General features: G+C 36.3%; 1 protein-coding gene across 1 annotated transcript in view; it reads right to left on the minus strand.

Moving 5' to 3' along the window:
* Positions 1-16,316, minus strand: part of ARHGAP15 (Rho GTPase activating protein 15) — a 650,587-nt gene that overhangs the window by 402,435 nt on the left and 231,836 nt on the right. The gene's annotated exons all lie outside the window — the stretch shown is intronic.

Below are 16,316 nucleotides of genomic sequence, written 5' to 3' on the forward strand. Positions count from 1 at the left end.
CGACATGTATGCATGCATATAAGCATAACCAATGGACATGGACGCTAGGGGGGTGAGGGTATGTGCCAGGGGGTAGGGGTGGCCGGGAGATGGGGGTGGCCAGGGGGAGGTCAATGGAGGAAAAAGGAGACATATGTTATACTATATGTAATACTTTAAATAATAAAATAAAACTGGTATTGAAAAAAAATGCACAGTGTGTAAAAATAAATAAATAAAATAAAATGCACCGTGTGCCCAACAATTGTGGCACTCTCCAGATGGGGGTATCGGCATTCTCCAGGAAGAAACTACCAATCAGAAAGAGCAGCAGAGAACTGAGTCAAGAATCTGGAAATTTTAATCTGTCTGATTTAACCAAGACCTAAATAATAGAGTTTTGGGCCAAATATTCGGGCATCCTTTTGAAAGCATTTTCTGAGCGCTCCCTCTGTCCTAATAGATGCTTGGTGGCATCTTATTGACTTTATCTCTTTGGCCAAAGTAGGAAGCAGAAGGAATTGCAAGATTAGACAAAACATAGGCAATAGGTGACATGAGGTTTTAACAAAAATTGGGTGATCTGTTTTTTGTTCTACAGAGAACTTTAGAACAACATTGCTTCTCCTTATTCTGGCATACCACATCCTGTGTGATAAAAAGTCTCAAAGACTACCATCCCATCTTGACTTTCTACTTCCTTCCTTGCCCCTACTGCCCAATAGAATAAAACTACTAATATAAACTATTGCACATATTCCATGATAGTCCCTTTTTATACCCTGTTCAAATCATTCTTTCCCTTGGAATGCCTTCTCTCTCTCTTCCTTCTTCCCTCCTACCCTCTCCCTTTCTCTGTTCTTCTCCTTCTTCCTCCTCTTCATCTCATCTGTTTCTCCTTCTCCTTCTTCTTTATGCATATGATAAATTTCTGTGTATACTTCAAAGCCAAGCTTTCTTGATATTGTAATTCATGAGCCCTACTGATCTGTCATTGAGGCACATTTTCTCCCTCTTCTAAAGTTTCTTAGCATTCATTTGGTACTTACAACATCTTAAATATAATAGCCCTGCTCATATTACAGATATTATGTTCATGTTTTATATATTTTATTAGACTTCAAGTTTCTTAGAAAGAACCTAATAAATATTTCGTGAATAAATAAATGGTGAAATGTTAGGGTATTTCCCCCTGAAATGATCCCTAAACCATTTCCATGAGAAAACAAAATACTATACAAATAAGAGTTCAAGGGGAAAAATGAATTTTCCATAATAGTACAAGAATATTAAGGTGGATCTGTGTCTAAATAAATGAAATAAGCTTTTCATAGGCTAATGTTAACCAGGAACTGCTCATTAGGATTTCTGATATCAGAGAGAGAATTAAGAAGTCTGTTAATGTATTTAATGGACAGCTGAATGTCATTTCTGCTAACATTTCCCCTCTGATTTCTTCTCTTGCTTCTTTCTCTGGGAAGAAATAGTTTAAAGAAGATTTGGCTTCATCAGCACTTTTTAGAACAACATCAGATACTTAGTAAGGTCCTTACGTTTTCTAGAAATCTATTTTTTTTAATGCTTGCCCACTGATACTACCAATTACTCTAAAATTTGAGACAACAAGCATGATACCTTCTATTCTCTATTTATTACTAGCAATGCTCAAATTCATGACATTCCAAATTTCACTCACTCAAACTTGATTTCCCATGTGATTGCTATTTCATTTATCTGACATGTATTTACTGGTTTGGAACCTAGTTCTAGATGCTAAAGATACTACAGTAAACAAGATAGTCAAGTCCTATGCGCTGATAAAGTTAGCATTTTGGTGAGTTTAATGAAGATATACCAAAAATTGACTAACAAGCAAATATAAATATATAATGATAACAGGTGTTTTGCATAGTATTAAAATAGTGCAGAGTGACAGAAAATGAAAAAGTCTCTACTTTTAGAAATGGCAATTAGGAAAAGCCTTTGCAAGTAGGTGAAATCTGAATGACAGAAGGGAGAAACTATACAAAGATCAAGAAATTAAGAATGTTCTAGACATAAAAAACAGTAGGGGCACAACTTATATGGTAAAACTGATTTAACATATTCAAGTGAATAGAAATAACAGCATGGCTGGAATAAAGTATAAAGAAAGTGGATGAATGAGATGGATCTAGAGCATTTGGAAAGGGATGAATCATGCACGGTGCATTAAACCAGAATAAAATATTAAAATTATATTTTAAATACGAAATTATTATATAGCTTTGAACAGATAGATGGCATATTTATATTAACATATTTAGAAGATCATTCTGGCTGATATTGAAGGATAAATAATAGAGGTATTGAACAGAAGTTTGGTGACCAGCTAGAAGATTATTATAGTACTCAGAAAATGATGATGGTGACTTGAACCAGGGTGGTCTAATGGGGAGAGAAAAAGTAGATGCATTTAGGTTGCTTTGATGCAGTGCTGAGAGGTCATACTGATGATTTGAATGGGTTTGGTTTAGACAGGAATCAAGAATGAATTCTAGATTTTTACCTTGAACAACTAAGTGGTTTCAGTGCTTTGTCATGATGGGAAATGCCAAGAGAGAAACAGTTTTTTGAGTGGAGAGGAAAATAAGTATTTTTTTTGTTTTGTCTTGTTTAGGATACATATTAGACATTTATAAATGGAGACATCAAGGATGCAGTTGGATGTGCAGGTCTTAAAATCTATGTCAAAACTGGATATAGAGATTTGAGTGTATGTGACATGTAGATAATTTCAAGGCATGTTACTGAATAAGATTAATGAGAGAATTGGAGACATTGCAGAGATAAAAGGGTCAGAGACCAAGTCCTGGATAACTCTTTAAGTAAGATATGGCAAGGAGGAGGCAGAAAAACTGAGACAAAAGGAATGTCCATTGAGACAGAATATCACAGAAGTCAAAAGAAGATGATATTTCAGGAACAGAGAGGTCAACTAAGCCAAATACTGCTTTTCCCCCACACAATAGCTTGGGCTTTGGGAGTACAAAGAGGGATATATCCTAATTCCTGAACTTAAAGTTCATATTCAAATTGGGTAGAGAGTAAAGCAAACAGACAATTTCATTCCGGCATGTAACTGTGATAGTTCTAGGTATTATGGGAGCACATAATGACATGTCTGCCAATACTTTGAGGAAAGCAATTAGGAATGGTCTTTTGGAGGACATGTCCTCTAAAGGAAATATAATAAAGAGTTCAATGACAGAAAAATTAGGAGATGTAGCTACACAGAAGAGCATTTATAGTAAATAGAATAGTTTGTAAAAGGCAAAAGGGCAAAGTTTGATAACTGTAGGTATGCTCTCAGGATGAATAGGACTTAGATGCATCTGTAGGATATAAGTCTAAAGAGATCAGCAGGACTCTGATCATGGATAACTTTGAAAGATATAGTAAAGAGTTCAAACTTTTTCCTAAAGGAGTCATGGAGGAATTAGAAACAGTGGCCAATATGAAAGCAATTTGTATTTTAAAACATTGTCTGTGGCAGCCAGCCCCAGGAGTGTGGCTTAAAATTAGTAAGGTAGGCTGATATGAATATTGTTTAAGAACCTGTGGTAGAAATTTCAAAATTCCATCAAGAAAAGATGAGTACCTAAAAAAAGAGGAAGTAGAATCTTAAAGAATCTTACTCAAGTCCATCAAAGCCCATGTATCTTATAACAGATGATAAATAGTAAAGATGGACACTGTTAATAATTAAGATAGAGGGTAACTTTGGTCCAGTAAATGGAGCCTCTTAGGTTGGAATTTGGTCAGAAAAAACCTGGTAAATAATTCCTAACAGATGGCAACACAGTATCATCCATGACCATTAACATCAAGATCTCTGCTTTATGCTTCATCCAAGAAATGCAACTTCTGACAAAGTCGTCATTTCCAATTCTACAATAGGTCATTTGCCATAAGAGTATTTACTATTCCCTTTGAAAAAAATACAGAGGTCTCTCTTAATAATGTTTGTGATACTGTTGATGAATAACATAATAATTATTTGGAGACTTCGTATACGACAGGAATTATCCTCTCTGCAGCTTAATAGGTGACATATCAAAGTGCTAAAGATTCAACTAGAGATCAGAAACCACCTCCAAGGACTTTGAAAAATCTAATTCAATCTGCAGTACATTTTTGTTTGCTTTTGTAACTCACTTCTATTACTTACTTTCTTACTAGTGTTCATAGATATATAGCTCCTTTTTCTGCAATTCTGGGACCTTAATATGGTAGATGGCCATGGCATTTCTCATGGCATTGTCCTGAGACATGAGGGATCTTACAAAACTTTGCTTAGAGGCCTTTATTTGAAACATTTCCCATTGTTAATGTCTCAACTTAATTTGGCTAAAATGTGTTTCAAATTATGTATCAAAAATTAGGCAATGAAACATTTAAATTATAAAACATTAGGAACACATATAAGTGTTCATCCTGGCTTTAAGTATTGCCTGAACCACTTATTTGGTAATTAATTTTGTACTTTCCAGAGGCATCATCTGCATGTGCTACTTATTGGTACTTAATTCTTTGTTATTTACCTCTTCAATTTGTCTCTCCAGGTTCACATAGTCACAATGTTCTGTAGGTGACCAATATGCTAGAAATCATTCGGCAAATGCTATAATTGTATGGATAAGGAAACTGAGGCCCAGAAATGTAAAGCCTTTCTATATTTCTGTAGTCTGTAAGAGGGAGAGCTGAAAAAAATTCAGGCCTACTGTTTTGTTTTGTTTTTTAATTATCTTTATTGTTGAAAATATTACAGATGTCGCTTTTTCCTCCCCATCCACCCCATCCACTTCCTCCATAACCCCAGGCTGTCACCACACCATTGTTTATGTCCATGGATTGTGCATATCCTATATAATAAAAGGCTAATATGCAAATGGACCGAATGATGGAACAACCGAACAACCGAACAACCAGTCACTATGACGTGCTCTGACCATCAGGAGGCATGTGCGGAACATGGTGGGTGTCAGCCGTGGAGGGATGGTGGAGCAGGTGAGTGGAAGCGCCAGACCAAGGCAGGGCACTGGTCGCTGTCATCAGGGCGAGCCTCTGGTGGTTACTGAAAATACTTTGCTCATGTGCACTAGGGTCCCGCAGGGTGCTTGCATCTGCTGTCAGCGCCGGCCCTGCTCGCACCCGCTGCTGGCGCCGGAGCCACCACTCGCACCCATTGCCAGTGCCTGGTGCTGGCCTCAATCACTCGGCACCTTCAGTGGGTGCAAGCGGTGGCTGCCGGACCCGATCGCCCCTCAGGGCTTCTCCATCTCCCCCTGCTCCTGAGGGGAGATTGGGGCTGGAAGCCGCCTCTTGCCCCTGCTGCTGGCAATGGCCCCGCTAGCACCCACTGCCAGCGCCAGAGCCGCTGCTCGCACCTGCTGCTGGTGCCGGCACCAATCGCTCTGCACCTTCAGTGGGTGCAAGCGGGGCCGGCACCGTCAGCGTGTGGGAGCAGCAGTGGCAGGAGTGAGGCTGCAGGCAGATAGGGGACCAGGGGTCACAGTGGGAGAGGCTGGGCAGGGGTGTGGAGGATGGGCCGAGACCCACCCCTGTGGCTACCGCAGCTTTGTGGCCCAAGGTTCCTTTTAAGGTGCACAAATTCTGCACTGGGTCCCTAGTCTCTATATATAAAAGGCTAAGTGTCCATTCATCTGACCGGTAGCTATGACACGCACTGACCACCAGGGGTTCACCGCAGGAGCTGCCATGATGCACACTGGCCATTTAAAAATAAATGGCACCATGGACCTGGTGCTGACAAACCAACACTTGGCTTCCCCCAGGTGCGACACAGGCCCTTCCACCACCCCGGAGCAACACCCCACCAAATCACAGCCAACTCTGCCAAGGCCCTAAGGTGCAAAATGCAGCCCACAGACCAGCCCAGCCCAGAAACAGTCACTGTGGGCTCCGGATAATAACGTCATGTAGCAACGCCTGGCTTCCTCTCTCTAGAGACTAGCCTCCTTGGAGTTCCTTCAGCCCAGGAACCCAACTTGCTTTATATCCAGTTGCAAACATTTTACAATTTAACCAAATGTTTGTGAAGCATTTTCACATGCTTCATCTCATTTGATCCTCACAGAAGTCCTGGAGTAGGTAGATAGGAGACTTGGTAGAATCCTATTTTCTTTTCATTGGCCAGAAAACAGAGATTTAGAAAGTTTAGAAACTTGACCCGACTGAAAAGAAGTAAGAAATAGTGGCACTTGAAAATGACTTCAGGTTTTCTCACAGAATATAGTCAAACACTTCTGCAGTTAAATATTTTACCCTTTGTTCTCCCTGCGTGATCTATAATAATAATCTGCTTCATGTTGATATTTATTGCTGTGTTGCTGACAATTACCTGAAACAGAAGTTGGGGTGCTTCACTGGGCTGGAAGAAGTTTAGCTAAATCACAAAGCAGGACTAATTAAAAAGACTAAGTTGACTCATGCATGTGCGATACATATAAAGCCCTTGTTGGCGCCAATCGCATTCGTGTGTTTCGATCTGTCATTGTCGATCGTGAATTTGGTTGACACTTCTATTATAGAGAAAGGATGAATAGCGATATTAAAAATATTTCTTCTAATTAATTTCCTTTCAATGTGCACAAATCCATGCACCAGGACACTATGCATGGTATTATAGTATTCATATAAATTCTTTGGTTAATCACTCCCACCACCACTCCCACTTCTCTCTGAGATTCTTCAATCTGTTCCATGCTTCTAAGTCTCTGCATCTATTTTGTTGTTGTTAATTCTCACTGAGGATATTTTTCTTTTTTAAAAAATATTTTATTGATTTCAGAGAGTGGAAGGGAGAGGGATAGAGAGATAGAAACATCAATTATGAGAGACAATTATTGATCGGCTGCCTCCTGCACGCCCCTTACTGGGAATCAAACCCACAACCCGGGCATGCCTGACCAGGAATCAAACTGTGACCTCCTGGTTCATAGGTCAATGCTCAACCACTGAGCCATGCCAGCCAGGTGAGGATATTTTTCCATTGATTTTTAGAGAGTATAAGAGAAGGGGAGAGACAGTGAGAGACAGGGAGAAACATCTATGTGAGACAGACACATTAATTGGTTGCCTCCCGCACATGTCCCAACCAGGGCCAAGGATTGAGCCTGCAACCGAGGTACATGCATTGATTGGAATCAAACCTGGGACCCTTTGGTCCACAGGCCAACACTCTATTCACTGAGCCAAACTGGGTAAGGTTCTGGATCCATTTTTCATCAGTTTATTTTGTTCATTAGATTTCATATATGAGTGAGATCATGTGATACTTGTCTTTCTCTGACTGGCTTATTTTGCTTAGCATAATACTCTCCAGGTCCCTCCATGCTGTCTCAAAGGGTAAGAAACCAATGTCTTTGTTTAAAACTCTTAAAGAGAGACTGTCATATACTTCTTTGTATTGTCTTCTGTGCTTAGTAAATTATCTTACACCTTTTGTTGACTTTTAAAATGTTAATGCCCACAATGTTCTAGATTAATCATTTGATATGATCAGCACTGTGATTTTATAGGAAACTTGAACTGTTAAAAGTAACCTTTAAAGTTTTGTTCCTTTCGGTTCTCATCTGAAAACCAAAATCATATTAAATCAATCTCTTCCAGGCCTGTCTAAAAGCCTAGGAAGTTATTCCTCCCTTAAAATAAATATAAATATAATAAGATTTATCTTCATTCTAGGTTTGGAGGTGAAATGATAAACTATTTTATCATGCCATTTTATAGTATAAAACTTTTCTATTAAAATTATAAAAATGTGTTGTAAATCTCAATATATTTTGGAGTTTACTTTTTGAATGTAGACTAAGATAAAATAAAAGTTAAAATGATAGGCATATTATTACATAGATAAAACTATATAGAATATTTATAAAATGCAGTATCATTGAATATTTTTGCTCCTACATTTCCTTTTATAAATATTGACCTAAATATATTGCATATCAAGGCACATTTCTTGAGGTGTGACAGAGTAAGATACTTCTATATTTTTCTTTATCCTATCTAATAAGGAGGGAATATGCTAATTGACTTCCCCGCCCTCAAAGATGGTGGTGCCCACAGAAATAAGGAGGGAATATGCTAATTGACCACCACGCCCTCAAAGATGACGGCACCCACAGCCACAAGATGGCAGCACCCTGTCCCCTTAGCCCCACAGCCGCCCAGGGCCGCCCGAGGCTCAGGTAACCAGGGCTGGCCAAGGCTTGTGCAGCCGGCAGTGGCAGCAGCAGAGGTGTGATGGAGGTGTTGCCTTCCCCTGATCGCCGGGTCACCTCCCGCCCCTGAGGGCTCCCAGACTGTGAGAGGGAGCAGGCTGGGCTGAGGGACCCCCACTCCAGTGCATGAATTTTCATGTACCGGGCCTCTAGTATCTTTATATTAATTTTTAAGAAAACAGTATTCCAGGAAAGGAGATACTAAAGGATAGAGGGAACTGTCAAGAAATGAATTTTAAATAAGCTTTATAAAGAGAAGAAATTAAAATATTTCCTAAGTATAGATAAAGATGCTAAATATTTTCCAAATGATAGGCAATAAAATAGGCGAACAAAGAGAATAATGATGGTGATGGACTCAAAGTGGAGAGCTCAAGTTATTCATATATGAGTAGAATGTTGGTAGCATTTTGTCAGCTTGGCAAATGTAAGCCCTACAATGGACTAATGAAAGCTATAAGAAATTTGCACAAGTCAATGAAATTCAATGCAAGTATGCATAAAAATTATTTACAAGAAAAGAGCATTGCCTAAGAGAAGGAGGGCTATAAAAATTCAGTAGAGAAAACTGAGGAATTTTGTTTTACCCACTAAATAAACTAGAACATATTAAAAAAATATTTGTGGTATAGCACAAACCATAATCAGATTTTTGTTTGTTCTTATTTCATATTATTATGTAGATACTACATGTTTAAGTCAATTCCACCCTAATGAAATATATTTTGTTTTATATGAATTATTCTATGGTTTCAATTTCCTAGATATATATGCATTTTATCACTTTTTTTTACATTAAACAGATGGCACTTACTATCCCTTTTATTAAAATGATTAGAATTTGGCTACCCACTCAATATTTTTATTTTGTCTTTCTGAGTTATAATGTCTGTGTTGATGATGAACCCCATTCACACATATAAAAACATACATATACATACATAAGTATCATATTATATATAGAAATTAACTATAGTCATTTAATATTCTGAAAGAATAATTTATAGAGAGGAGCATATGTTAATATAGAGTTAGATGTTGCATAGCTATGCATTTCCATATAGAAGGAAACTACTTCATACATGTAGCATATTATAGGCATGTATGTAATGTTTTCCTTTATAAGGTCAAGATTTGTTAAGAAAAAAATACCTTTTTCTATAAAATAAACGGTTCCTCTTTCTTATTTCTTTATATATTTCCTTTTATTCACAAAATATTATTCATTTAAAATGTATTCTCTTGCATGTCATATTAAATGTGGCTTTTCATTATTGGTTTTGATGATTTTTTGAAGATTTTGTATTTAGATGGCATACACATTTTCAATCATGTCTTAATTACTTTTAAAAATGCTGCACTGGCTGAGGGACAAGACAGATAACTTGTTAAGCATTTGAAATTTCTGAGCTGTTTTCTCAGTTCTGGCAGTCACTACCCAAGTCCAGATTGTAACCTCCTTTCTGCCTCCAAAGCCTGCCTTGGCTCCGTGTCCAGTGAGGGATTATGGATTTAGCAAGGAAGGTAAGTGTGACTACAAGCATTGGCTCACCATCTGCTCCCCAGCAGAGCCTGGGCCAACCTGCATCGCCTGCAGCAAGACCAGGGCACTGTTCTCCAGCCAGCCCCTTTCCAACCTGGCTCAAGACACACATCGCATTCAGTCAGATGATTAGGTCTAAGTAGTCCATATGTAACAGAATATTTTTCCTAAATACCAAAATGAAAACAAAATGAATGCCATTTTTTCATTCTCCTTATTCGATACATCAAGTTTTACACAAATAAATACTCTCTTAAGGTTTATGCAAATGATAGAAAAATAAAACTATGCATTATTTAGCAGTTCTCCTATTTCAAGATCTAACAGACTTTATTCACAGCATGTTTTTCCCTAGTTTATGCTGGCCTTCTTTTCTGATTCAACTTTTTAATTCATCTTTTTAAATTATTCCTTTTTAAATCATTATCTTATGTGTCTTCATAGATTTTCATGCATTAATCTATTATTAATTTTTACTATACTCCACTTAATCTTAAATTGTTTAAAGCTCTTTTAAGAGTAAACACTTGCTTATGTTTTAAAGATAGCTTGTACTTTAACATTTTGCCTATTTTATCCAGTAGCCTCATTCAAACTTGAGTGTCAAATAAATTATAATTTTATCATGGGCATCTTATGCATAGAATAATCAAGCATTGAAAAGGGAAGTTAACCTTTGTGTACAAGAATCAAGATTATTTTTCAATTCTCAAGAGCTGACAGAATTCTAGCCACCTACATTAACACACTTTCTTTCTTGAATTTATCAATAATATGTTATTATACATTTTCATATTTTGTTTCAGGTCAAGTGGTTTAAAAAAAATAAAAGATTTCCATAAATAGCAAAAAAAAGCCCTGCAGTTGAAAGTAGCTTTCTGCTTCCTTTAGCCATGTTGCTGATTTGAGTACACAGAGTGAACATGAAAATAAGCTGAACAAACATCTCACCCTTTTTACTTAAACTGTTGTCCGCCTGACTGCTGAATGCACACAGAAAACAATCTAAACTCGTATAACCCATAATACAGTATATTAAATTACAACACTGGTCAGTAATGGAAACTTATTCCCAGATATGAATTATTTACAGCCCATTTAAGTAATCCATATTCAGGTGTGGCAATGAAAAAAAGTGCAACATAAATCTTTAATGCTGACCGGTTGAGAGAGCAGAGCTGAGGATTACAGACATTTTAAAGAAAAAAAAAAAACACTAAACGAATTGATATAGCCTGTTCAGTGGCTTACTGCACCAGCGTGCTAATAAATTGACGGATGGCGTGTCAGGGGTAGGAGTTGAAATCCCAGCATTTCTAACCAAGGCGGGATCTAATAGCAGACTACCAAAATAAGGAGTTTCTGAACCTGGTTGTCACAGGAAGCAGCGTGTGCATCTTTCCTTATATGCAAGTGTTCAAAATATCACATTTCAACAGGAAAATCCATGAAGGATTTCTCTTTTTAATTAATTCAGTAGCTGCATTAGTAATTTCAGCAAGCCACATAGCTGTGTTATAAAACAGAGAGGGTATATTAAAGGTAAGCTTTTCTTTTTCTTTTTCATGGAGTTGGTGCCAGTGCCTTATTTGGGGAAATAAACTTGTCAAATAAATCCCTTTAATCCTGTTTTACATTTCCATAGTATAGAGAACAGAATTCATCAACCAACCTAAAGGGGGGAAAGAAGCAAAGGACTTCTGGAGTGTTTCACACTATTTTTTATATAAATTGCACAAGTTGTTAGCTACTTCAAGCTGAAGTATAAAAGATCTTGGGTGGAGGGAAGCTTCACTTTGCAATTTCTTTTGTTTCCTAGAGCAGTACCTATGTTAATTCATCTTACAAAGATCATTGCTCAAGAACTAAATTTTGCATATATTAGACAGCAGAATTAGCATTGCACTGTGTACAACACTGCACGCTAACTTCTCTCCAAGCAACCATTAAAGGTCATGTTTTGACGACTGAATGGCATGTCGGCACCTTGGTCCCCTGGAGAGGCATTCCCCAGGTACATGCAAAAGGTTATTAAATTACCTTCTGAGCAACACTATCTCTTCGGATGAAAATAATTACAGGCTTTTAGAGGCATCAGAATGCTTTCTTTCTTCCTCCCTTTCTCTCTCTCTCTTTTTTAAATAAGATGAAGATGCAGTACCTAATGACCATTTTTGTGTGTGAGTCATATAGCCTGTCAGCAGTGACAGGACAAATGAGCGTAATGGCATAGCTTAAAGGGGAAAGGTTCATTTTAAATAGTGACAAATAATATTTAAATGGCATTGTTGGAGACCCATCATGCTTGTAAAATGTAGTTTGTATCTCTTCTTCATCCTTTAATTTCATCACTGTCAAGTGGCATTAGCTGTTAACATGCAACATCAGGTGCAGATATAATTTTTAACTGTTAAATATGCCCCTAACCAAACATAATGTATCTTGATTTTTTGGTAGTATAGGTAACTCTTTCCATAATTAAAAAAAATTATCAAAAATTTTTAAAAAATAGGGCTTGCTTCTAAAAGATGACTTTACTGGATGGATAAACTAATAGCTTTAAAATACAATCCCTTGGATGTTATTTCTTGCTGTCAAGGTTCAAAAATGGAAATTAATTTTTAGGCTAAATGTAATTAGCAGATTGAGAGTAGTATGGGCAAGATCACCAGATGTAGCAATGTAGTCAAAACAGTCATGGGCAAACCTATCTAATGACATATATACTGTGTATACTTGGAGTGAGCTGGTGAGCATAAAAGGGATTCTCTTTTAAAGCAAATATGTAACTTCAAAACATATAATAAGGGTGAAGCACATCACTGCAAAGTGAGATTTTTTCTATTATGTATCTAGTTATGGAACTTGCACAAAGTTAACCAAAAGTAAATTCCATCTTTTAAATTTTCTTGAGATAAGACAGTGTCATATTTAAAATACGTAAAAATAAGTAACTCCTGAGACATCTCTTGCACAGAATTGCAGTTCTAATTTCAAACTTTCATATAAAGCCTTCTAATTCTTAAATATTTGTACACAGCCTCATCACATTTATTGCTACTTTATTTTCAGATCATTTAAGCCAAAAACTGGAGACAGTTTAGGTACCTTTGAGTTGTTAAAAGTTATAGCCAATTTTCTGAAAAATTATACCAGCTAAAAACACAACATTAAATATTTACCCTGTTGGATGTTAAAAAACGCTTACAATGAAAAATGTTCACATATTGACTATTCAAAATGGCCTTCACTTTGAAATTGTGAAATGGAAGGGATTGCAGATGTACAAGAATAAATATAAAAACAAATGAGTTGACTTGAAGTGTTGCCGGCTTTCATAAACATGCTACTGCAATAACATGTGACATTAATATTTAATTACAAAAGCACTGCTGCAAAATCTTTGAAATTAATGTTTTGCAAAATTAACATTCAGTGCACAGAAGCAAAGTCGTTCCAGGCGCGACTGTGATTAACAATGCCATTCACTTTACATATTATATTAATATATTATTCAAGCTACGAATTAACACCTCCTAATTTAAATAAGGTGCTACATATCATGATGAGCTAAAATGCTTTTCTTAAAATGGCCCGTCTGATTTTAAGCAATCTGTGTTTATCATTTAATATTTTGTTATTGAATACTGTTCTCCGTAAAACTCCTTCCACTTTAATTTCAAGCAGAGACCTCATTAAACTGGTGCCTTCCGTTTCTAGGATTGTTAAACCATTTGAACCATATTTTGTTTGCTAGCTTAGCCAGCAGTGCTGAAATACTACTGTGTGCTCGGGTGTGTTCTTAGGCAGCCCTACTTTCATGTCAAGGTTCTAAGGGTCCTTTCAAGCAATGTGCTTCTTCGTTTTCAATGAGACACTTGTTTGCACAAATAGCGCCACTATCATTATGTCACAGATTTCTACACTTTCACTCTCACTGAGAGGTAAGCCTAGTTTTTTGGAAGGAGGAGCTGCAGTTTCAAAGCTCTGCCTCCCATACTAAACCTCAGAGCTCACCAGTTTCATATGAAAGTGTGAAGAGACTGGGAGATGAGAGGAATTTCTTGTTTTAATCTATGAATGTGGGAGAATTGACATTTCCGGTAGGAACTCATTCATCAGGAAGTAGATCAGAGGGCCATTTATGTTTCACTGAAGCCAATACAAACAAGGCTTTTTAAATTTTTTTTAAAGTAAGATTACAAAACAGGTGAAATCACATTTAGAGAGCACCACTGCAGAGCCTTAGACGCTTGCTCCACCATTACAACTATGGGACCACTTCAATAATGATTTGATTATCGATATTCTTGAACTGACAAATAATTATTGACATTCCAAGGAAATATTTATCAATAAGAATCAATTGCTAAGACACCTCAGAATAAGCTTAGAGGTTTAGTGTATTATAAAACTGGTTTCTAAGTTACAGTTATAATTCCTTAGTTTTCCAATCAACAAATATAAGGAAATAATGAAATCGAGCTGCACCCATTCCATAATTTTAGATCCCTGAAAATGAAATAACATTTTGATCATTGGTATCAAGTTGAAAACTCCGAAGCAGTATTTCTGGATATCTCTTCCATGACATATAATTCCTACTCAGGTTCTTAATTTATAAAACTGGATGAGTAACAGACTTGAGATTCTCAAAAAAAAAAAAAAAAAAAAAAAAGGAAGAAATTTAGAAATGAAAAGCCATCTTAACACCATATATTTAATCTCAATATAGGGTGCAGAGACCAGATGAATGTTTACTGCTAACCAATGGGGTATCAATACACTGTTGCATTTTCCAAGTTTGCTAAAAAGCAGAGAAAATCTTCATATCTCAAGTTTCTCTTAAAGGCCCAGCCTCATTTTGGCCTGACATTAATGTCAATCATTTCTTGTTCTAATTTTTAAAAATACATTATCATCTTTAAATTATTTTATAAAATTATGTTCTGATTCAATGTTATATATCATTCCAATAGCATGAGAAATCCTAAATTTGAAAAATCAGAGTATTTATTAATGTAAAATTTAAACATAATAGTTTTGATGTTAGTAATGATGTGATGGAATTTTCAAAGATTGTCCACTCTTTAAGAAAGATTCATATCCAACTGGGTAACATATTTTAGCTATTCAATTAGCAGATTCAAAGAATGTAAAAGAAATTAGAATTTTCAAGATGAGTCAGATTGCTTATGTGTATGTAAGCTGCCTATCCCTTTCATGGAAAACAGTACTTGAAACGATATTTTTTTCCCAAAGTGAATGGGTTGAACAGTAAGCAGTTTTGTATTATATAATGAACAAAAAAAGAAATTTCGTAATTATGAGTCACATTTTAGAAAATATTAGTCTAAAAATAATGTTAATCATGGATTATCGAAATTAAAACCCCAATATTTACTTGGCTGCTTTGTAAGAACCATATTTTAAAGATCATCATTTCATGTCAATGACTCTAGAAGGTAGGAAAAGGCAAGACTATTAAATGAATCCTAGAAATATAATTTTCTAGTGGTAACTTCTTGGGAATATTTATTTATTTATATGATGACTATAAAGAAAGAAAATTACTTGAATAAATGTTTCCCAAACTATAAATTTCTTTGGTAAACATGCCATAAAAAATTCAAAATTACTAAACATGTTAGGATATTCTATGCGGAAGGCACCAGGGCAGAGGGGAACAATTAAAATTCTGTAGTGTAGTATGATTCAAAAACACAAAGAATTTTTGTTATGGTGTTTGAAGGGTGGGGACAAACAGGGTTATTCAGGGTAAAGCTTTGTCTTAATTATTGATGAATAATGTGAGTTTCCAACAATTATGTCCAAGGTAATGCCAGGAAAGTTATATCTTGTGAATAAATGTATGCTATAAAAATGAACTGACCCCCAAAACACCCCTGTAATGGTTCATATGTTGGGCTATACTTTAGATAAGAATATTATAATGACACTCTATGATATTTCCAGAAATAATACTATTCTCTGTTGTCTAAGATAGAAATATCATATTCCTAATTCCATGCCATATTATAGCAAAGTTCCAGTGTACCAGAGTAGTTCATTTTCTAAATGCCAATTAGCAATTAGTTCAATCTTATTGCTGTAGACAGAAGATTGAAAAATGGGGAATCTTCTGACATTAATTCTCCCACTACAAGTCTGCTGCTTAATTGCAAGCTAAAGTAATTACAAGTGCCCAAATTTAGGCCATCATCACAGTAATCACGTATTCTCCCAAGTTAAAAAGCCTGTCTTTGCAGAAGAGATGGACCCAAGTAACCGGTGACTCTGCCCACCTGGGGCAAATTCTGTTCATCATGGCAAATGTATTTTGTCCATTTAAGCATTTTGCATAATGAAGGCAGATTTGGTTAATGTTATTATATCCAGTAGTATTGCTTTCTCCCTCACCCTTATTTCAACAAAAAAATCACCTCTGAAGTACCACTTATGTTCTGGACAATTCCTTGGTGATATTAAAGCACCGGATGGAAGGA

Source organism: Myotis lucifugus, unplaced genomic scaffold (assembly GCF_000147115.1).
Source record: "Myotis lucifugus unplaced genomic scaffold, Myoluc2.0 scaffold_32, whole genome shotgun sequence".
Lineage (NCBI taxonomy): Eukaryota > Metazoa > Chordata > Mammalia > Chiroptera > Vespertilionidae > Myotis > Myotis lucifugus.